Raw genomic sequence first — 23282 nt, forward strand, 5'->3', positions numbered from 1 at the left:
TGCCGTACTTGTGTGCTTTCCAGCAGCTGCAGGGTAAGTTGCCTCCTAAAGCACCCCTTTCTCAGTTTTAAATTCGGTGCCATCAGTGCTTATTTTCTGGCACTCCCGACCCCTGTTGCCATCCCATCACCCCCGGCTCCTCCCCCTCCAGCCTTCTCCCTACCTATTGTAATACTGCCCAATTGTGTAAGGTAGCCATATTTTGCATTTAGACTAACTGTGGAAGGTAGCCATATTGTGGGCCCAATTCATGGAATAAATGTGCGCTGAAAATGAGGCACTTTTGTGCAAAAGTCATGCAAGCGCCTGTTTTCCGATTCATGAAACACATTGCTTGTGGCTTACCTGAGACCTGCGATGAATCCGCGCGGGTCCAGCACGTCACTGCAACACTATGAACGCCTTGCGCGAGACACCCAGTGAAGGTGCACAACGTCCAGTGAACACACCTAAAAGGGGGGGGGGGACAACAAGCGTAAATGTGGGCGTTATTTGGGAAGTATCACAGTAAAATACTCGCAACGCCCTCACGCACGCTAACAACACATATTCATGGAATTGAACTGGGCTCTCCTGTGCGTGGAAAAATATGCGCTAATACGGAAACTCGCCCGCCAAGCCAAAGCAGGTGTAAGCGTCACCGTGCACCTAAAGGAATGCATAAAAAGCATGCACAAACACAAACGCGCATATACAGCTACGATGAATGCACCATTCCTTGCAGCAGTGATCGTAGGACACCGCAGGAGGAGGAGGATAGCCAGGCTGTTAGGGAGAATTATCAATATGTTCTAATTTTCCTTACCTTTTGAGACCCCCAGCAACTTTTCTGGATTTCTAGTATTTGATTTTTTTACCTGGGAAGAGTGTGAGCCTTTTTTCCCATTCTTCCATGTATTTTGTGTGTGTTTTACTTTTGTGTTCTTTGGTTATGGAGTTTTAAAACAACTCTAGTGGCATAATCTTTTTCTGAGTGTCACACAGCACCATCAGTGCAGTGCCACAGGGGTGTCTTTCAGACTTCCCAAGGTTTAAATACCTTCTCTGGGACTGACTAACGTCTCCCAGAGTATGTAAAGTTAAATTGATTTTGCTAGTCTCTTTAAATTTACTGACCCAGCACACACTATCTTCCTATAGAGTGCTGGAGGGGTTGCCTAGCTTCCCCTGAGTCAAAACACTCATGTAACAGTAAAATGTTACCTTTTCCTACTTTAAATGGTTGGTGGCAGTGGTTTAATTCAACTATCGTGATTTTTCCCGACCGCTAACAACGATAGCTTTAAATCGGGTCAGCCATGTTTTTCAATATGGTGCCCAAGACCTATCTGTAAAAACAGACTCTGGTCAACTTTTTTTCACCATTTCTTTTAGGAAAAGTCCTTCTTGTGTTTGTCTCTGCATGCCAAACCAGGTTTGGTCCCCTTGTTCGTTGGCCTTTGGCGGTCTTCAGTGCTGAAGCCCTCCTCTGGCACCTGAGTGTCTGGGATGGACAAGATGTAAGGGAGGTGCCAGAAACTCCCTGTGCTTAGTCTCCTAGGAATCCTAAATGCACTCTGGCGTGATTGGCTGGCTGGCTGTCTGGCAAGGACAGCCACTCTGCTTCTGTTGAGTGACAGCCAGGCTGGAATGAATGGGTGTAAACTGTTTAAAAGCAAGTCTCTGGGACTTGCAAAGTGGAGTAGACCACTGCAACGAAAGAACCAAAGACAAACTGAAGGAAGAGGACTGTTGGAACTCCTGGACGACCGGTGAAGCCCTGCTGCAGGTCCGAATTGCCTGAAACTCCAATCGACAGAGAAGTCCTTCAAGGTTAACTTCTTCCCTTGAGTTTGGTGGGAACAACCAACTCGCAAGCCACCTGGACACAGTCACCATCTGGTCGAATTTTCATCAGAGTGCTGTTGAAAACCGGATAGCCAGAGGGAAGGAAACCAGCTTGTGGACTTTAAGGAACTCACACCTTAAACTGACGTATTGCTACAGCTTTTGGCCTCATCCCTGGGCAGTGCAGGAACCTCCCGATGTCCTCCTTCTTGTCCCCAAGACTGAAGCCCGGGAACAGCGAGATCTGCTCGGACTGCCAGGAACAACTGCCTCAGCTACAGCTTTCTTCATTAAAAAGGTACTGTGCAAACACAGTCCGGAAGTATTTTCGGCCATCGAGAAAGTGCGCAAAACTTTCATCAACTTCGAAAGCTTGTCGTTCCCTAAACATTCTTCAAACTTTTCGCCTAGCCACATTCTTCTAAACTCTGTGGCAAAGACTTAACCGTTAATTGACAGAATTGTGCTTTCCTATACAAAGACTCTGAACCATTGACTTTGGCCAAGGAAGAATTGCTGGTTGTATTTAACTGAAACCTTTTGCCCTGCCTATGAATGTATTTGGGCTGCCTATTCTTATAACCTTGTCTTTTTATCCCTTTAATAAGTATTTGAAGTGCAATTTTGCTCCCACTTCACAGGAGGTAAACTTGTTCAATTACTTACCGGTTGGATTTTTGTGGTTTATTAGTGTGTGATATTGAGCTGCGTATGCTAGTCTAATGTTTTATAACTGACTGAGTAAATAAATGTATATTCTTTTACCAGGAAACCTTGAGTAAGTGTTTGTTTGAATCACTGTATTAGTTGGTTCCTTGTGTAACTTGTTCTATGGCTCACTTAAACTCTTGAGATAAATCTGGCTGCTCAGCCATCGCTACCACTTTACTGTGTAGTACAGGCTTGTACCAAAGGTGAAATTGTGCTTACACTTGTAGTCTTAATTGCCTGTAGTGTTCACAAAGGGTAGTGCAGGTGATTCTGCCTAACACAGGTCCCGCATTTTATTTACCCAAGACCAGCCTTTTTCGGATGCCTAATGACCAGGTCTATGGCAGGTATAGGTTTCCACCTCACATCATCCTAGACCTGGTCACTGAGTAGGAGGATGACCTCACATCACCCACCCTGTGCTCCCAAGCACTGAGCCCCTTGGGAAATGTGCTCAATGTACTGCATTTTCTGGCCACTGGGTCATTTCAGCGGACAACTGCCATAGTTGGGGGTGTTTCATAGGCCACGCCGTCACGCTACCTACACCAGGTGTTGGCAGTCATGACTGCACGCCCCTCAGTCCGCAGGCACATATACATGCCCAGAACCCCCGCAGAAAGGCAGGCCATGGTCCAGGGCTTCTATGGGGTGGCACACTTCCCCAAAGTGCTGGGTGCCATTGATTGCCCCCATGTGGCCCTACGTCCACCTAGGGCCACAGAGCACATCGCAATTGCAAGCACTGGCATTCCATCAATGTGCAGGTTGTATGTGATGCCAAGGGAATCACCACCTCTGTATGTGCGAACTATCAAGGGTCCACCCACAATAGTTTCATCTACAGAATGTCACCCCTACACCGAGCCCTGGAAGCTGGGAGGCATGGCAACAAATGGCTCATTGGTGAGTACAAATGGCCCGCCAATGGCATGCATTTCTCACGCAGACTAAACCACGTCACTGACAATCCATCTCATCTCCACGGGTGCCTACCCACTGAGCACCCCAGGTAAGATACAACGTAGCCCATTTTGCAACCAGGGCCATAGTGGAGCGCACATTCGGAGTGCTCAAGTCACGCTTCCGCTCCCTTGACCACTCTGGAGGACAGCTACTCTATGCACCCCCAGTAGTGTGCAGGATGATTGTGGCAGCTTGTGTCCTGCACAATGTTGCAACACAGCAGGGAGTACCGGTGGACATGGTGGTGCCCCTATGTCCCCAACCACATGCATGGCACCTGCGCATGGGAGGGTAAAGAACACGTGGTGACGTTGCCCGTACCCAGCTTGTGGCACAGTTTTTCACCTAGAATCCAACCCCTGCATAGTGCACACAGCCCTGGCACATGTCAGGCCACAATCGATGATGGCAAAGGGGCAAACATTTGTCCAAGCCTTACCTCCCTGAGAATGTGGCCTCGGAAGTGCCACATTGTGTGCATTCCCTAGCACTAAAAGCAACACAATCTGGCATGTCCAAAAGGGACTCATGGAAGAAGGAGCTTCCAACCACCACCATGCCAATGCAGCCATCTAAATGCTGGTATGTCACCCAAACCCCCCCACAATTCATGTCACCTGTCCCACACAACATTCCATGGCATGCAATTCACAAGCAGAGAAACAAATGGCCAACACATTACACCACTGCCACAAAGGGATGAACAATCAATGGACCAAGACCATGAATCAACCGCCCACGTCAACTAAACCCAACAATGTACACGGGATCAACGATTGCCCAGTACAACATACCAGACACACAGCACCAAACAGTGAAGCCCTCCACCTGCGACCAGACACAACTGCACTCGTGCTACAATGTGCAGCGATTTGCACATGTTACCTTGGACATACGTGTGTTCCAGACAACCAAAGGGATCATCAAATTGTATACAGCCGTAAGGCCAGCACCAATGAAGACAGACAAGCAAATAAATGAAGTTAACACACCAACAAAGTATGGGACTAAATGCACAAACCAAAAGGGACAAACAATTATGATTGCCACTAGGGGTGAATACACATGTTGGACTTGAGACTGCCCACAGATATCATGGAAGCCCATTGCCAATGTGTAAGTTACTTTCACACAATGCACTACTTGCAAGCCCATGGAAAGGGGAAGCAGGAGGAGCACATGTGTCTGGACCCCAAGGCACAAACAAGGAGGGTACCAACACGAGACAAGGGACAAGCCTGCATGGGTCCAGCTGGAAACCACGGTGAATGCCTTTGGATGCCACACTAAGCAACACACTGTCACATAAAAGCACAATAGACAGAAAAAGAAAAAAAAAAGAAAATTCATAATTGCCGATATGGGACTTGCGGGGGGAGGGGGCACCCAGGAGGGAGGAGGTGCAATGTGCACATGTGTGGATGATGTGTGAAAAAAACCAACCCTCCATGGGTTTATGGGCTGCACGGCTATCAGGGATCAGGAGACCTGTTGCTGCTGTCGTCATACTCTGGTGGTGCATCTGAGTGTGGAAGTGGTATGGGAGGTACACCACGTAACGTATGGCCCTAGTCTGGTCTTCGATGGCACTGAGATGATATGATATGATATGATATGGCATTTGTAAAGCGCCTATACACAGTGTTTCAAGGCGTGACGAGGCAGGGAGGGGGGAACAAGGGGAGACAGACAACGATCCTACTCGGCCAGGTGTCATTCAGATCGCGCAAGTGCATGGGTAGGGGGACGGGAAAAGTGCAGGGGGAAAGGGAGAGGGGAAAGTGCAGTACAGGGTTAGTAACATACAAGATAAATAATAAGGGCCAGCTGGTGGCAAGTGCAAGATAAGTGCAGACAAGTGCTGGGAAGGGGGGCTGTAGGGATACAGAGACAGTCCCGCAGTGCAGGGGTTGCCAGGGTGGCAGTGCAGGGGAGAGTGGCTGGGCCAAGGACCGAGATTGGTGAGTGGCCCAGTCGCTGATTCAGTACAGTTTCAGTGATTTAGCAGGGGAGAGGGGGAGAGAAAGCAGAGGCAAAGAGGAAGGTTTTGAGGTGCTTCCGGAACCGGAGATGGTTCTCCTCAAGTTTCAGGGAGGCAGGAAGGCTGTTCCAGAGGGAGGCCCCTGCTGCGGAGAGAGATCTCCCCCCAACTCGTTGCTTGGAGAAGCGGCTGACCCTGAGGGAGTTGGAGGCGGATGAGCGAAGAGCTCGAGAAGGAAGATATTTAGGAAGAGAGAGCTGAATGTATTTTGGCCCCAAGCCCCAGAAGGCCTTGTGGACAATGCAGAGGGTTTTGAACTTAATCCTCGCAGCCACAGGGAGCCAGTGTAGCGAATTCAGTCCTGGAGAGATACGGTCCCTGGGCTTGAGGCCAAGGACAAGTCTCGCAGTCCTGTTCTGGATGAGTTGCAGAGGGTGGAGAGTAGAGGCAGGCAGATTTAGATAGAGACTGTTACAGTAGTCCAGCTTCGAGAGAACCAGGGCTCTGGAGACAGTGAGTTTCTGGGGGAAGGAGAGGAAAGGAAGGATACCTCTGAGGAGGTGCAGCTGGTAGTGTGACTTCTTAGAAACGTCAGAAATGTGAGGAGAGAAGGAGAGTGTGGAGTCGAAGATGACCCCAAGGTTTTTTGCCTTGCAGGTAAGAGCAGGAAGAGGGCCAAGAGAGGCCGGCCAGAGAGCTGCATGGAAGGAGGGAGTGGGTGTGCCGATGAGTAGAATCTCAGTCTTACTGGCGTTAAGGCAGAGGTCGTTGGCGGCACACCATTCCTGGATAGCAGAAAGACAGTCAGAGATGAGGGAAGGAGAAGAGGAGGCCGAGGGTAGCCTGAAAATGAGCTGGGTATCATCCGCATAGCACTAAAAGTTGGAGCAGAGAGCAGCGATGTGGTGGGTGAGAAGAGCCAGATACTGGTTGAACAGCCAGGGAGAGAGGTTAGAACCCTGGGGGACACCACAGGTAGAGAAAAAGATGTCAGAGAGGAAAGACCCAAGTTGGATCTGGGAGGGTCGATTTGAGAGGAAAGAGGTCAGCCAAGCCAGAGCCTGTCCAGTAATACCCAGGTTATCACAGAGACGGTTGAGCAGGATGGTAAGGTTGACAGTATCAAAGGCAGAAGAGAGATCAAGCAAAATGAGAACACATGGAATGTTAGAGTCAAGGTTCGAGAGCAGGCCCTCACAGATGTTCAGGAGAGCAGTTTCCGTGCTTCTGGCAGCTCTGAAGCCAGACTGATGGTCATGGAGGCTACCAACAGATTCAGCATGGAGATTTAGCTGGGAGATGGCCAGTTTCTCCAGAAGCTTGCCCAGGAAGATAGTTAGCTGGGCAGGAAGGGTCGGAAGAGGGTTTCTTAAGAAGGGGGTGCACAAGGGAGTGCTTGAGAGGGGATGGGAAGACTCCAGAGGCGAAGGAGTGATTGCAGAAGTCAGCAAGGGCAGGAGCCAAGGAGTCGATGCGGTCCTTAATAGTTTTGGAGGAACAGGGGTGGACCTGTGTTGATGAGACTTTCATAGATCGGACTTGTCTCGAAACCTCGTCAGCAGAAAAAAGGGGATGCATGCAGCTGCAACTTATTGGCTCTGAGGTTTCCATGCAACACCTCACGGGATGCACGCAGTTCCTCCGTGATGGCAGAAGTCATCAGTTGCAACTGCTGTTCATACTGCCTACTGCTGGATGCCTCGAGTGTAGCCAGTGTTGTCCTGAGGGACCTATACTCCAACCTCAGGGCTTCCCTTTGGGCCCGACCCTCTGCAGTCAAGGATGCGTGCAGATCCCACAGGTCTGCCTGTCAGCTCCTGTTGCTGGCCAGCATGTTCAGCCAGCGTGTGCGGCATGTGGACCGCAATGCCTGCTGCTCCACCTTTATAGCCGGGGGGATCATGAAATTGGCCACCCTATCCATGCCCTGAGCCAACATTTCCTGTGAATCAGCCTCTTGTCATGCAACAGCATACATGGACTGCTCCCACACAGTAAAGCCGGTCAAGTGGCGCAGCGAGTAGAGCACGCGCTTTGATATCTGTGCAGAGCTTGTTAACGCAGGTTCGAAACCCGGCAGGGCCAAACTCAGCCATTCATCCTTCCAAGGTCGATAAATGAGCACCACACACCGTGGGTAATAATAAGCAGCGCTCATTTGTAGCACTATATAAATGCAAAATTATTATTATTAAAGCCAGTTGATGTACGGCCACTGCGTTTGTGGACCCCATGACCCCCCTGGCCAAGGGAACCTGGCTCTTCATGTGATGGTTGTGCCTGTGGCTGCAGGACTGCATCCGTCCCCTGATCAGCTGCCCCAGGCCCATGAGTCAATACTGTGGAGTGTGGCCCCACAGATGGACACACCAACACAGACTGGCCCTGTGAGGGGTCCCCCCCCTTCAGACACTTGGGATGCAACAGGGTCCACAACCCATGCACTCACCTGCGACATCACAGAGGCAATCATGTCGGTTTTACCACCAGAGCCATAGGCATCTTCAGAGGCTGACTCAGAATGAGTCATGTCCAGGATGACTTGCAAAACCAGTGGATTGTCATGGGCTACCACCCCACATCCTCCACTGGTGGTTGGTCCCGGCTCACTATCCTGTACCTCCTCCACCTCCTCCTCTGCCTCCAGTGCCTCATCACCTGCACATAGACAGAAAAACACATGATTCATCATGGAAACAGCGTAGACCATACACATAGCCAGCACAATGTCGACATGCAAGACATCAACCTGCCCTGACACAATCTCCCACACGTACGCAGTGTCAATGCAAGTGATGGACAGCATGGAAGAAGACATGGACATGTGTGGGAAGGGCAAAAACAAAATTGATGCATGCTCCCCAGCACCTGCTCCAACCATGGAACAACTGAATGGCATAGTCCATACACTAACATGCAGGATGTAAACACACATATGCCACGTACCATAGCCTCACCTTGATCTGCTAAATGCAACAGATGTAACATGCATACCACTGACACAGACCCATGAATGAGGGACGTGACATGACATGTAACACAAAAACTCCATACACACAAGTCCCACAAGGTGGCAAGATGCAAGGCTGCAGTGAAATGTTGAATGTGGTCACACATGTCCCATGAGTCCATGTCACATCAACACCTGTCAAATAAGAATGCACGTTGGAGGTGATCCCAGTGGATGTAAGTGGGAGTGGCCCGTGCACCACAGGTGAACGGCACAGTAATCAAACACAACACACTGACAACCCATGGGAATGTAGCGGAAGTGGAAGTGCATACAACATGTGTCAATAGAGTGAAGAGGGTTGTAGGTGTACACCCAACCTCCCCCGAGTGTGGTGTATGGCGTGGATGCAGTGCACGTGTAAAACTGTCATCTCAGAGGCCTGTGCCTGAGGACAGAGTTTGGGCAGGTGACTAGTGCATTCCCTCATTCATCGTGGACGTCAGCAGGGGTGAGGAGCAGTGAAAGCACAACACATGTCCAATCACCATAAGTGGCACCTGACCTGGATAAGGATCACCTCCAGTCCAAATCAGGCACGGAGCCCATACCAGAGGGAGGCCACTGTCAAGAGAGACCCTCACCAGCAACTGATTGCAATGTGAGAAGTGATTGACCCTGAGAGAACAGTGAAGGCATGATCACGGTGCATGAGAGGTAAGCTAATGCGGAAGATGGATTTGAAGTAACTGTGCCCACAGCTCACAAATGTCCCTGTGGACATTGCACCATGAAGGAAATCAACAGCCGTACCCTCTGTGACCCAATGCCAATATCACAGTACTATGGAGATACAACACCTGCCCCCAAGACAAAAGAACAACCCACACAGTCCAGCTCAGGATGGATTCCCGAGCACAGTGAGTAGGAGCACATATATATTTCTAGAGGACTTTGCAGTACCACACCACAAGTATGACCAGTCCCCTGGAGACTGCGGGCCGCCGTAGGGAGGTGGGGAAAGGGAGGCCATGCCAGCGGACGTTCTACTGACAGGGTGAACAATCAGAGACGTCAGAGATGAGCAGAGAAAGGGACAATGTTGAGCGGCATATGGTCTCAGCTTACCAGACATCACGGGTTTGATCAGGAAGAGGCCAAGAGGTCCCGGACAGATGGTGTAACTGGAGGATTGAGCACGTGTGCAGATGTCCATTGTCAGGGAGTGCAGCACATCGTGTCTGCAGGACAAGTACGTCTCAGACCACCATGACATGGTACACCCATGGTAGTCATGTGAATGCATGCAGAACTGTCAGACAATCGAAACAAGGCCATGACGCAACATACACATGTCCTTGACACACACTCATCACAACTCACCAGACATTGCCTCATACTTTGGAAGGCCCCCACGCCCTGGATCAGCTCTGCATCTATCATCTGACTAGCGATGTCCTCATGTGGAGTGAGTACTTCTTCCTCCCCTGCTGGTCCACCTCCAGTCACCAGAGTGGAGGTGTAGTTGGCAGCCAGCTTATCTTTGGCTCGCGGCGCCGGAGGTCATTCCAACGCTTCACTGCCTCAGAAGCTGTGCGTTTCTCAATGCCCAAGGCGCTGATGCGATTGTTGACACACTGCCAGTGGGCCATACGCTGGGCATGCGTACGTGTGCTAACTGCCTGCACAAGCATGTCAGCCTCGTGTTCCCACACACAGTCCAAGAGTATCTGTATCACTGAAGCTCCTCTTCCTTACCGTACGCATCCCCTGTGCGGGACCACTTGGGTCAGTACGGGCTGGAGCACTGGTGGACGGGGTTGAAGTATCAGCCACTGATGCTGTCAGTGGAGGTGGCCCTGCAGGCATGTGTACCTTTGTGCTGGTGGCAGGTCCCTGCACCACACGACTCTTGGCCTTGGTGACATGGACATGTGCCCCTTGGTCTCCCTGGGTCGGGGCCGGGACCTCAATAGGCATGGCAGGAGGACCCTGAGCATGCGTGACCGGCGCTGCAGCTGCCCCTGCAGCTAGCGGACCCTGGCTGGTCATGCCAGCAGATGGAATGGCTGGCCCTGGTGTGCTGGTGGCATGTCCCTGCACTACACACCTCTTGGCCTTGGTGACATGGACATGTCCCTTGGTCTCCCTGGGCCGGACCACAACAGGCATGGCAGGAGGAACCTGCGCCTGGATGGCAGGTGCTGCATCTGCCCCTGCAGCTACCGGGCCCTGTTTAGAGGGGGGCATGTCCTTCCCTGCATGGACCTGGGAGCCCCGGATCCCTCAGCCACCTCTGCCAGCTCCAGCACCTCGGGCCCCTTGGCTAACTCTGCCAGCTCCAGCACCTCAGCCCCCTCGGCCACCTTGGCCTCCCTTCCCACCTTTTCCCCCCCAGTCATGGCACAGATGTAATGGTGCAATGGAGGGTGCAGCAGACAATTGACCTGGGCAATTGGAGTGAGTGGGCACGGTACGTGATGTTAAATGTACATGCATGCCCATCAAGGCTCAGTGTGACCCCTAGTGGAAAATGGACGGGTCGCACAACGCTCAGGCACCCCAAACAGAAAAAACAACGTGTATGCGACTCCTTGAAAGCCCACGTTTGACGAAAAAACATTCCACACCACGCTGTGGCACCCAACAACACAAAAAAGGCATACGCGAGGAATACGTAGGCTACTATGAGCCAAGAAATGGGGTAAGCGACACACAGGGCGACCACAGAATGAAAAATGCATGCACGATTCACCGTCTGCCTTGTAGAAAGAAAAAAAGCACATGCGCGTAGGAAACTCCCATGCCAAACAAGAAGTATGCAGAGTAGTGAACTATTTGTATGCGAACCCACAAAGAAGTAAAGTTCACGCATCCATCCCCACGAAAAGCACACACAGTGCACTGTTGTCCTACGCGGACCTTTATCCCATACTGAACGGCAACGCCCAATGTACATTGCGTGTAATGTAACTTGCGCGCTTAGTCCCTTTCCTCTGATTACACGCTAATGCGCTGTTTCTGCACGTGCAGAGTCACTCTGTTTCCGGCTTGCCACGAGAAAGAACATGGAAGACCCACCCTCCTGCCTACAAGGCCATTTACCTGCCTCCAACTGCCCCGAGCTGCCTCCTACAGCCATCTGCTGCTGCCAGCCCACTCTGTGTGCCTGCTGCCCACGTGCCCTGCATTTTGGTGCCTTCTCTGAAGCCATTGCCAGTGATCCTGTTGTTGTGACCATCTCTGCTGATCCCGAACACTCCCGACTGCCATACCACCGCTCCACAGCCCAACCCCAGGACCACCTTGCCCACCTACACCTGCCTCTGGAGTTGCCATGACCAACCCAACACCATCTGAGGCAAGTGGCAACCCCCGGGCAGAGAGGCAGAGGGCTGTCAGCTTCTATTCCACAGAAGTTGGCATCTTGGTTGAGCAAGTCCTGGGGCATTATGATGCCCTCTTACCTGGACCATCGTGAGTCAACAAGGAAGGACAGTGTAAGATCTGGGCGGACATCATGGGTGCCGTCAATGCGGATGGGGTGGCACCCCGCGATTACGACATGTCCGTAAGCACTTGAAAGACTTCAGGTCCAGGACCCTCAAGAAGGCCCGGCGCCTCCTCAAGGATGGTGATGATCAAGCGAGGCGCCAGGGCCGGTTGACCAACAATGAGCTGCGCTGTACGCCCAGGTCTTGGATTTGGTACTCCGTCTGGAGTCGACTGGTAAGTGTTCATGTGTTCTTGTCCAGCATAGTGCATGTTGAGGTGTGGCTGGAGTGTGCACATTGCCCTTATGTCTGGCATGCCTCCTGCACAGATGTCTGTGTGCATGTCCCTGACAGTGCTGCATGTGAGTCCATTCAGGCGTGTAACACGTCAATGGTGTCTGTGTTGCAATACGTGATGCGCACCAGCATGTTACGAGGCACACATGTTTGCATACCTTTGTCTGGACTGGGGCATGCGAGAGGTGTGACACATGGGTGCTCATGTCACCATCATGGACATGCATGGTGTACACATGCGTGTTTCTGAGTAGTGGGTGTGTGACTGGCCAATCTCATGGAGGCATGACACGTGAGCATCTCAATGCGTGATTGACTCATGCGGCACAGTTGTCTCCAAGAGCACTGTGACGGGAGGTGTACATGGCCTGATGCATGACTGCCAGGTGATGTGTGTGTATGTGATGTGCATGTACCATGATGCATGTGAAGTTCAGCCCCTCTTCTGATGTGCTCGCTGTTAGTGAGAATTCTATTCAAAGGCTAATTTCCCTTACCTATAGAGTCCCCCAGCAGCTTTCCTGGATTTGATGGGTTTATTTTTTTTCTCCTGCTAAGAGTGAGACTCTTTCCCCCACTCTTAGGGCCTCATTACGAGGTGGGCGGTAGCCATGGTGCTATTAGCAACATGGCTACCCCTTTACCGCATTCCGGGTCTGGGTTGGCGAAATATGGACTTACCGGGTCATTCCAACCTTGGAGGACCCGGTAAGTCCCCATTCCGAGAACCATTCATCATTCCCATTTGAGCCCCCATAGGGCTCAATGGGAATGGGGATGGAGCTAATAATGGGCCCACTAATAGCGGGCCCGTTATTAGCTCCCTGGCCCCTTAGCGGCTCCCGCTAAGGGCGCCTGCTAAATCCAGGCGCCCATAGCGGGACCCGCTAAGGGACCTCGGAATAGGGCGGTAAGGGTTTACCGGCACCGGTCTCCTTACCGGTGCCCGTTAACCCTTACTGCCCACCTCGTAATGAGGCCCTTAGACATGATGCTAGTGTGTGTTTTAGGCTATCCTGTGTGCTTCTGGTCTATGGGGTTTTCTCACCCTCATAGGTATCATCTTTTTTACATGTCTGGTACACAGCACCCTCCGTGCCGTACCGCAGGGGTGTCGTAGCGACCCCTAAACATAGACTCCATACCCTGGGACTGACTACTGTCTCCCAGGGCATGTAAAGTCCCCATTGACTTTACTAGTCAATAGTTATGAACAAAACCAGTACACCCCACCTTACTATGGAAGTACTGGAAAGGGTTAATAGTTTTTCCCTGCTGTTCATTTTCGAGAGGGTTACGTACAGTCCCTCTCTCCAAAGTTTCTGGCTGGTGGCAGTGGTTACTATCGTAAATATTCAACCGCGAATATTTTCCTATGGGATTTTCCCATTGTTCGAGGCTACCACTTTTACTGATAGCCTCTAACATACCGCTGGTTTATTTTAATATTAACTTTACTCTGGTAGGTTTCTATTGCAAGATCTTTGATAATAATTCTTTCTCTGTAATCCTAACCCAGGTCGGGATCCTTTGTTCGTCCTTTTGGCGGGCTTCTGCACAGAAGCCCTCCTTTCGGCGCCACTGAGTCTGGGGTAGACAGGATGTGTGGGAGGGGGAATAGGCACCTGGACAGCGTTACCTAGGCAATCCAAGTTGCACTCTGCCCTGATAGGCTGGGGGGTTATCCCACCAGGATAGCCACCCACTGTGTGAGTGACAGCTAGGCTGTATGAATGGGGGTTTTTCTGCATAAAAGCAGGGACCTGAGGATTGGAGGACAAGACGTCGCCACTGGAACTAAGAAACCGAAGAGGAGAGAAGCCAAAGACATCTGCAATGACTGAACCACCGGTGAAGCTCTGCTGCAGATCCTCACCACTTTTCTCTAACGACTTGAGAAGATCTTCACCTGCAAGAGTCTTCTTCCCTTGGCCTGGTGGGGCCAACCATTTCGCCAATCGCCTTCCAGAACCTGGCTTGGTCGAATCGCCAGTGCCAAGCACTAGGAGACCGGAAAGCCAGGCACCCGTCCACCACGACCGCGATTTAAAGGAGCGCACCTTTTATTCTTTTTGGCAGCACCGCGGCTGACTTCATCCCTGGGCAGTGCAGTAACTCGAACCTTCCTCCACGACGAGAGTCTCTCTTCCTCTGCTGGATCTCCCGAACGGCAGGAACTGCCAGGAACTACTGCCACCGCAGGAGCCTCTTCCATTTTCAAGGTACATTGTGCCGCCAGGCCTCTCGTTTCGTTGGGTACTGCTAAAGGTGTTTTAAATCCTTTACTTACCTTCTGGGTTGGCAGCCCCTTTCGTCTAACATGATCTTTTTACATCTGCAACCGCCTTGTCAACTCGTTAAACAAAGACTTGACTGAAGCTACTAGAACAGTTTGAACCTAGGCACTTTGCCTTGTACCATTGACTCTAACACAGGCCTATTGACTCTGGCTAAATCTGTTACAACTGCCTTCTCTAGATTGCTTCCCACCTAGAAATGTGTTGGTGCACCTAACTCCTATAAACACCTTTTCCTTCCCTCTTTTTAAACTTGTGAAGTGCCACTTTGCTCGGTTTTCACCTCAGTATTGCATATGCTAAAGTAATGCCTTGCCTAACTTGTTCACAATCTTCTTGGGAAGTGTTGCTGGTGTGTTTAAGAGTATATTCCTGTATAACTTGTCCTTTCCCTCCCTTTTGAGAAATTGTTAGAGTGCCATTTCTGCTTGGTTTTCACTGTGCCATTTTGCTCAATTGTCACTCTTGCTCAAACTTGTCTACAATTTAAATAGGGAGTTGTGTATACTTTTCAAGAAAGTTTTAACTTACTTTAAGAATAGTGATTTGTGTGTGAACATCAGAGTGTGTAAAATAAATATATATATTCTTTTTGATACAAAGCTTTGGTCAGTGTTTCGTTATTCCATAGTATTGTAGTCCTATTGTGTAAACCCTGAATACTGCTCATCTCCCTCTTGAGATAAGTCTAACTGCTTAGCCACAGCTACCAACTAAATCTTTGTGGTACAGACTGATACCAAAGGGGATTTATTGCATATACCTGTAGTCCTAATCTTCTGGAGTGCTCCCTAAGGGAACTGCACAGGATTCTGCCTAACACTGGTGTACAGCGGTGAGGATGAAAGTATTGGATTTACATTTTAAAGTGCTGCTAGTACCTTGGTTCAATTAACCACAAGGCTAACAATCACTAAAAGTTAATTTTAAAAAGTCAAATATGGAACGCTATAGCCAGGAGACCCTCCTTGTAAATACTGCTGATTATTTAAGGGATCTGTGTGGACAGAAAAGTCTTCCTGTCAAAGGCAAGATATCAGAGTTGATAGAAAGATTGGTAGAAAACCAAAGTAGTGGGCTGTAGTGCATACTCCTCCAACAAATTTGGTTTGTTTGTTTATTTGTTTATTGAATTTCTAATGGGCACCAGACCCAGAGGTAGCAGGGCGCAGCAAAAAGAATGTGCAAAGCTTACAACTTACATAATGACAATCACAGTGACATAATAGTAAATACAGAAGACATAAAGTTAGGTGCATTTGCAAAGTAGATACAGTGGTTTACAATCATCGTTTTAGTTAGAGAAAAAATAAAATAACATATTTACAAAGGCAGACATGTAGAGTGATCAGTTACAGACGATCATGCAGTAGTCATGTTTTAGGCAGTACTGCCGTTTGGTTGAGAAAGGCGATGTAGCTCTTTCTGAAACGAAGGTAGGGTTGGTCAGCTCTTAACTCGTGAGGTATGGAGTTCCAGAATTTAGCAGCCTTCACCGGGCAGCTGTTACCACCAAGTTTAGTGGATTTGAATCTGGGTACCATGAGACAATTAGGAAGCTAAATTAAATTCATTACTTTGTATTTTGTAGGTTTATGTTAATATTGTTTGCTTGTAGATTTAGCTCAATACTGTGTAAATTGCAGTCGTTCGAGGTACCAGGATTAAAAATAAGATTTCAAAGCACTGGGCTTTATAGGGTGGTTTCCACTCTGTTTTTCTTATCGCTGTACTTGTTATAGAGCCTGAGTGTCATTGGGCTTTTTCTTAACCCGGTAAGCTCCACATACAATCAAGAACGCATCAAATAACAAGAAGAATCAGTCTATCCTGAGACTAACAGAACCAGCAGTGGTGCCCACCTTTTCTCCATTTTTTACCACGAGACAATTGCCATTGATGGTTCTGGTGGACCTGATGGAGGATCTTCTCAACAGTTTGTCAATTAGGTAGATAGGGGCAGCATTATGTAATGCTTTATGAGTTAAGGAGGCAATTTTTAGCTGTATCTTGCCTTGTGTGGAGAGCCATTTGTGTTGGCGTCTAATGGAGGTCATATGTACTCTTTTGTTGATGCTTAATGCGGCTCTGAGAGCATTTAGCAAAGGGGATTGATTGCATATAGCTGTAGTCTTAATCTTCTGTAGTGCTCCTTAAGGGAACTGCACAGTATTCTGTCTAACACTTGCAGTGCCTTGTACATGGATGTGAATGTGGGTTGCACATGGCATGCATGTGTGTTGCTTGCACTGACCTGTGTGTTGGGGAGGGAGATGATGGTTGTGATGTTTGACAGTGCCACTTTGTGTCAAGCAGACATTTGTTTGGTACACTGAGGCTTGTGTTCAATGTCTCCCTATCCACAGCAACGACGGAGGAAGAGGGCGGAGTTGGCGCTGTGGTGCACAGCAGCAGGGATGCCTCCACCAGGCACCGACGCAAGGCCTGGTCGTCCTCCCAGGTTATGTCATCTTCCTGGAGAGAGTAGGCTGGTGCCGCATCAGAGTCATCAGCCGCAGCTGCTGAGGGGAGGCCCAAGAGGGTGAAGTTGGTCGTGGGCTCCTGGGCAGTGGGAGGGACAGGTGAGACCACACAGGGGCAATCCAATTTCGGAAGACAGTGGGTAGTCATCCAGGTTGGTGGTGGTGGAGGAGGAGGAGGAGGCCATATCAGACCAGCACATGGGGCCCGGCAGGGGTGATGAGGTAGGTATTCCTGGTGCAGTCCAGGGGCTGGAGGCAGTGCAGGTCACCATGGAGGGGCCTGTGACTGCTCCTGTCCCTGGAACTCCGACTGCACTAGTGTGCACCTGCAGGCATGCCCCAGGCTGGAACCATCCGCAGTTGGCGGATGTATCCACGGAAATGGATCTTCCACTACCTGCGGATGTGGCAAATCGTGACAGGGTTGAATCTGTGCTAGCCGGTGTTGCGAGGTGTACATCCAGCATTCGTGATGATGTGCAGGCTTCCAATCGGGAGCTTGCACATCATCATGATGAGGTCTGTCGCCTAATAAACTGGCTAGCACAGTATATGGTCACAAATGTGCTACATGTGCTGCCCACTGCTGCAGCCCCCTCCTCCCCTTTCTCCGCTGTGTGCCAGTCATCCTCCCTGCAGTCTTCTGGCCCAGATACCACCAGGGCCCCCTGTGTTCCTGTCCTGAACCCGGTGGCCTGTCTGGTGGAGACCACATGCCTGCCACAGTTGGGAGTCGAAAGAGGATCATCAGAGGTGGTCACCGCAGCAACAGGACCAATGGCAATGGAGGAAGTGCAGGCACCTTGCAGCAGGGCACATGCACGACAGCCCCAGGTGTTGTCATCTTCCCGGAGGCTGTCTCGGAGGCACAGGCACTGGGCATTTCAGCGGCAGCATGCTTGACCTAGGAGGCAACAGGACTCAGGGCCCTTAACTTCAGAGGGGAAGGTATCGGCCATCAGGTAGGAGGGAAACGTGGACCTTAACACGAGGATGTCTTCCATGTTCGAGCGAGTGGGCCAGCAGGTCGGAGCAGAGTGGCAGCGGGCACAGGGGGCATGACTCACCATCGCCAGGGTGGAGAACACTTCGTCGGGCGGAGAGGCGGGCCAAGTTCCTCGAGGAGGCTCGCAGGGAGTTTGAGAGGAACATGTGGTGTCCCTGCGGGCCCTCAAGGGAAGAGCACAGGCCCGCCTCTGGGAAATAGATGCAGATTTTGATGATGCCCTAGCCGAAATTCTTGGGGAAAATGTTGAGTCGTAGGACGAGCCTGCTGCTTTGTAAATAGTTCATTAGGAGTAGATTTCATTTGGGTTTTTTTTATTTGGAGTTCATGGACTTTGCTCCACATCTTGTAAATAGTTGTTTCTTCTTGGACTTGTTATGAATGTTGATTTATGTTTTGGGATCATGGACCCTGGAGCTTTGTATATAGTTGGACGAATATTTAATTTTTTAAAATTATTGTTCACCATGGAGGAATGTTTTTTTTAATGATTTCTGTTTACATTTTGAGAAACATCATTGGACATGGACCACTTTTTTGATTACATTCATGTTGATTTTACTGGTTGTCCTTTAGTTAGTGTGAGTTTTATGAATCAATACATTTTTATTCCTTGGAATCCAAGTGGCGTCTGCTCTCAATGGTTTGGTGCATGTCTCACTGGTCCTTGGTTCTGTTACATGTCCCTGCTGTTGAGCAATGTTGTTCATGTGTGTGCACTTTTATATACAAAAAGAAGGGGTACACGCTGCTCTTTCCACGCGATTTGGCTGGTGCAAGCAGGGTACGCGAATTTGCTGGAGTAAGCGCGGCCCTTTCCATGTGATTTGGCTGGCGCGAGCGGGGTACGAGAATTCACGGGAGTATGCATGCACTTTCCACGCGATTTGGCTGGTGTGAGCGGGTTACGCGATTTCGTGGGGGTGTGCGCAGCTCTTTCCATGTGATTTGGCTGGCGCGAGCAGGGTACGTGAATTTGCTGGAGTACGTGCAGCCCTTTCCACGCCTTTGCAGCGCGATTTGGCTGGCACGAGTGGGGTATGCAATTTTGCGGGGGTATGTATGTCCCTTTTCACGTGATTTGGCTGGCGCGTGCAGGTTATGCTCTGATTTTTCACGCGATTATGATGGAGGGGGCTCTGTGCTGGGCCAAGGATGGTGCAGGGCCTTGCGCCTTATTGGGCATTTCACTGGCTTTTTCCTGCGCACGGGGCGGTGTTGGGGGCGTTACTGGCGCTGCTTGCTGTTCATTGCGCCACGGCTACTGTTGCCTCGGGAGATCCATGAATATGCGTGCCGCGCAATTGCTGGTATGCGCCATGGCTGGCGCATGTGTGGCACACGCTCCTTCTCGGTGCGCACCACTAGCGCTGCTTCTGCGCTGGATTCTATGAATCGGGCCCTTTGTGTTTAGCCTAATACTTACATACTGCTAACCCACGAACTTGGGGCCCCGGGACCTCTATCCTCCCTGCAGTTCTACCAGTAAGTGATGGCTGAACTCTCCTAATGCCTCCTCCACAACTTTCTGAATCAATTACTGTGCCTACTCAGTCTGCCTTCCTTGTCTCACCTAACCTTATTGTCTCACTGCATTTGTGCCACTGCTTTTGCAATTCGATTTTAGGTGCATGTGCTTTAACATCTCTGCACACTCTTTGAATTGCCTTTGTGCCCCTGTTTTTTTAATTCGAAGTTAGGTGTGTGCACATTGACATTTCTACAGCCTCTTTGCATTGCATTTGTGCCCCTGTTATTGAAATTCGAATTAAGGTGTGTGCTGTGAGGAAGGCATGGTAGCAACAGTAAGACAGACACAAGTGACCATCGTTCAATGGTGTTTATTGAACTTCAAAAAGGGTTTGATAAATTCATAATTCACCCCCCGGATCCCCTGGATCCCCCGGATCCCCCGTATCCAGGCTCAGACCCTGTTAACACTATGTTCATCACCTTGGATCCTTCTCATCTGAGCTCAGATACTCTTAACACAATGTTCGTACGATACATTTTCTAGGTGACTCACGGTTCACCCCGGATCCCCTTCAACGAGATGAGATCCCTTTTAACACAATTAGTCTCCCTCTGCCGGGCTCGGATCAATTTCATTTCCAAATGTTACTCTTCACACAAGCTTGCTTTAACCAAAGCTCTTAGCTGATCTCCCTCTGCCGGGCTCGGACCAACTTCATCTACTTTCTTTATATTCTTACTTTTGAAGATTTTCAAATGTGCACAGGGTTTGGCTTGACCCGCTGCAGAACCTCTTCGATTTCACAATTCCTTTTCACATTGCACATTTGTCTCCTTTCAGTTGGATACCTAACAGAGACTTTCCAATGAGCACCCACGTGTTATCAGACCACTCTGTGGACGGTATTGTATCTTGGTTTCAAAGTTCAATCACTCATCTGCTGTTCATTTATGTTTGTGTCGTTTGCCATGTACGCTTCATACACTGTTCTCTTCAGTTCTCACTATACAATATTGCCACTTGCAACCTTGGCTTCAACAAAGACCGGTTTGGAATCAGTCTCCCCAACTCACCGGCTGTGCTAACCTCTCTAGCACTGCGTTGTTGTAGGAGCCAAGGCCAGTACCACAGCAGCAAAAGATTCTCCCCGCCTTGACTATTGACACAGGAGAGACCCAGGAATCTCTGACACACAAAACAGGATTCTTCATCCTTAATTCTTGGTCTTACATTTCCAATGCTCAAAGGTTCATTAAAAGGAATAGCTCCTCGTCTAAAAGGTTAAGGGAACTTCCCTCCTTGCGATCCCCTTCTGTTTTACCCTCTTTTGCCTTGTATCAAACTGCCATTTTGGAACTGATGCTTCCATGTGTGCTTTTCCTTGCTCAGAGTGTGCTTTTGTGCTTTGCCTTTTATCCGTGTGGGGAAGTGTGATGGAAGTCAGGTGTGTGTCATGATCAGTAATTGCCTGACCCTTGTATTGGGACACGTCAGGTATACGGCTCGGTTGTTAGTCAGTTTTCTCTCACAGTGAGATGTCCGTGAGAAAGTGTTTGTGTTGGAATCGGGGGTGGGTGGAGTTCCTTAATATCCTTATGGTGTTACAGGGAAGGGGATAACGCATCTCGCCAGCCAGTGTCCCACTTCCACTCCCCAATGGCCCCACACCCAGGTGATCATCTCCCACTGGTCCCCCCCAAGAACTGGATCCAATAGCGATGTCCGTGTCCTGGCCACCTGGATGACAAATCCCCGGGGACTAGCGGGTGAGACACCTTCAGGTTTCTCACAGAGCGCATTTACATCTCTTGCATTGCATTTGTGTCACTGCTTTTGAAATTCGAATTTAGGTGTGTGCGTTGGTTACAGCTCTGCAGTGCATTTGTGCCCTTTGTTTCTTGAAATTCGAATTTCTTTTTTTGGATTGCATTTATGCCTTTTGTGACCACTAGGTCACCTGGTGAGTTGAGCTAGAACTACGCTGTGCAGCCCCTCTTCTTTCATTCCTCAAGTAACCTCTGCCACCCCAATGGCTCTCACCATCTCACCTATCTTGTCTAACTGCTACACTATCACCTCCACTACCTCTCTCACGAAGTCTGGAAGGAAAAAGCACAGAAAAGGCATCCTGTCCATGAACCCTGGCCTACCCATTGCAGACACCTACGTCAGTGCAACTTCCAGACAGGTCTTCACTGTTAGGCTGAATCACATGCAGTACCCTTTGGGACCATTACAAGCAATTAGGACTACAAGTGTCAGTACAATTTCACCTTTGGTACAAGCCCATACTACAAAGTAAAGTGTTAGTGATGGCTGAGCAGCCAGACTTATCTCAAGAGTTTAAGTGAGCAGTAGAACAAGTTACACAAAGGACCAACAAATACAGTGATTCAAATGCCCACTTACTCAAGCTTTCTTGGTAAAAGAATATACATTTATTTACACAATCAATTGGACACTAGTAAGAGCAGCTCAATATCATATACTAATATACTACAAATAAACAACCAATAAGTTACTGAACAAGTTCAGCTCCCCTGAAGTGGGAGCAAAATCACAAGATGTTGGTTCAGGGAAGAACAAGCCTTCAAAGTCGGGAAAGTTTCACAAACCTTCACAGCGGCCGAAAGGATTTCATGACCGCATTTGCACAGAACCTTTAAAGGGAAGAAGAGCCGTAGCTGAGGCAGTTGTTCCAGGCAGTTCCTGCAGATCTCGCAGTTCCTGAGCTTTAGTCGTGGGGACAAGAAGGAGGATGTCGGGAGGTTCCTCCTTTGCCCAGGGAATAGGCCACAAGCTTGGCAAAACATCGGTTTAAGGTGTTAGTGCCTTAAAGACCACAAACTGGTATCCTTCCCACTGGCTATCCGGTTTTCAACAGCACTCTGAAGAAGATTTGACCAGTATAGGTGTCCAGGCGGCTTACAAGTTGGTTTTTCACACCAAACTCAAGGGAAGAAGTTTACCTGGAAGGGCTTCTCGGTCGATGGAGTTTCAGGCAATTCGCACCTGCAGCAGGACTTGACCGGTGGACCAGGAGTTGCAGCAGTCGTCTTCCTTCAGCTCGTCTTCAGTTCTTTCGTTCCAGTAGTCGACTCTGCTTTCCAAGTCCCAGAGGCCTGCTTTTAAACAGTTTTACCCCATTCATTCCAGCCTGGCTGTCACTCACACAGCAGGGTGGCTGTCCTTGCCGGACAGCCAGCCGGCAAACACGCCAGACTGCATTCAGGTCTCCTAGGAGACTAAGCACAGGAAGTTTCGGGCACCTCCCTCACATCCTATCCACCCCAGCCACTCAAGCGACAGAGGAGGACTTCAGCACTGAAGCCCGCCAGAGGCCAACAAACAAAGGGACCAAACCTGGTTTGGTGCACAGAGTTGGACACTAGAAGGACCTTTCCTAAAAGAAAAAACGAACAAAGTAGACCAGAGTCTGTTTTTACCGATCGGTCTTGGGAGCCATATTGGAAAACATGGATGACCTGATGTTAGGGAGAATTCTCTCTTTAGGCTGAATTTCCTAACCTAGCGAGTCCCCCAGCAGCTTTGCTGGATTTCTGGAGTTTGTTTTTCCTCCTGCCAAGAGTGAGACTCTTTTTCTCCCACTCTTGGACATGATTTATGGTGTTGCTTTGATTGGAAATGTGTTTTATGGGCTATGGGGTCCTTTACTCCATAGGGTCTCGTGTTTTTACTATGTGTGTTACACAGCACCCTCCGTGCAGTAACACAGGGGTGTCATAGTGACACCCCACCATAGACTCCATACCCTGGGACAGACTACTGTCTCCCA

General features: G+C 49.7%; 1 protein-coding gene across 2 annotated transcripts in view; it reads right to left on the minus strand.

The window, feature by feature from the left end:
- LOC138566136 (zinc finger protein 850-like) overlaps nt 1-23282 on the minus strand; it is a 317241-nt gene that overhangs the window by 179816 nt on the left and 114143 nt on the right. The gene's annotated exons all lie outside the window — the stretch shown is intronic.

Source organism: Ambystoma mexicanum, chromosome 2p (assembly GCF_040938575.1).
Source record: "Ambystoma mexicanum isolate Mex_15411 chromosome 2p, UKY_AmexF1_1, whole genome shotgun sequence".
NCBI classification, from domain to species: Eukaryota; Metazoa; Chordata; class Amphibia; order Caudata; family Ambystomatidae; genus Ambystoma; species Ambystoma mexicanum.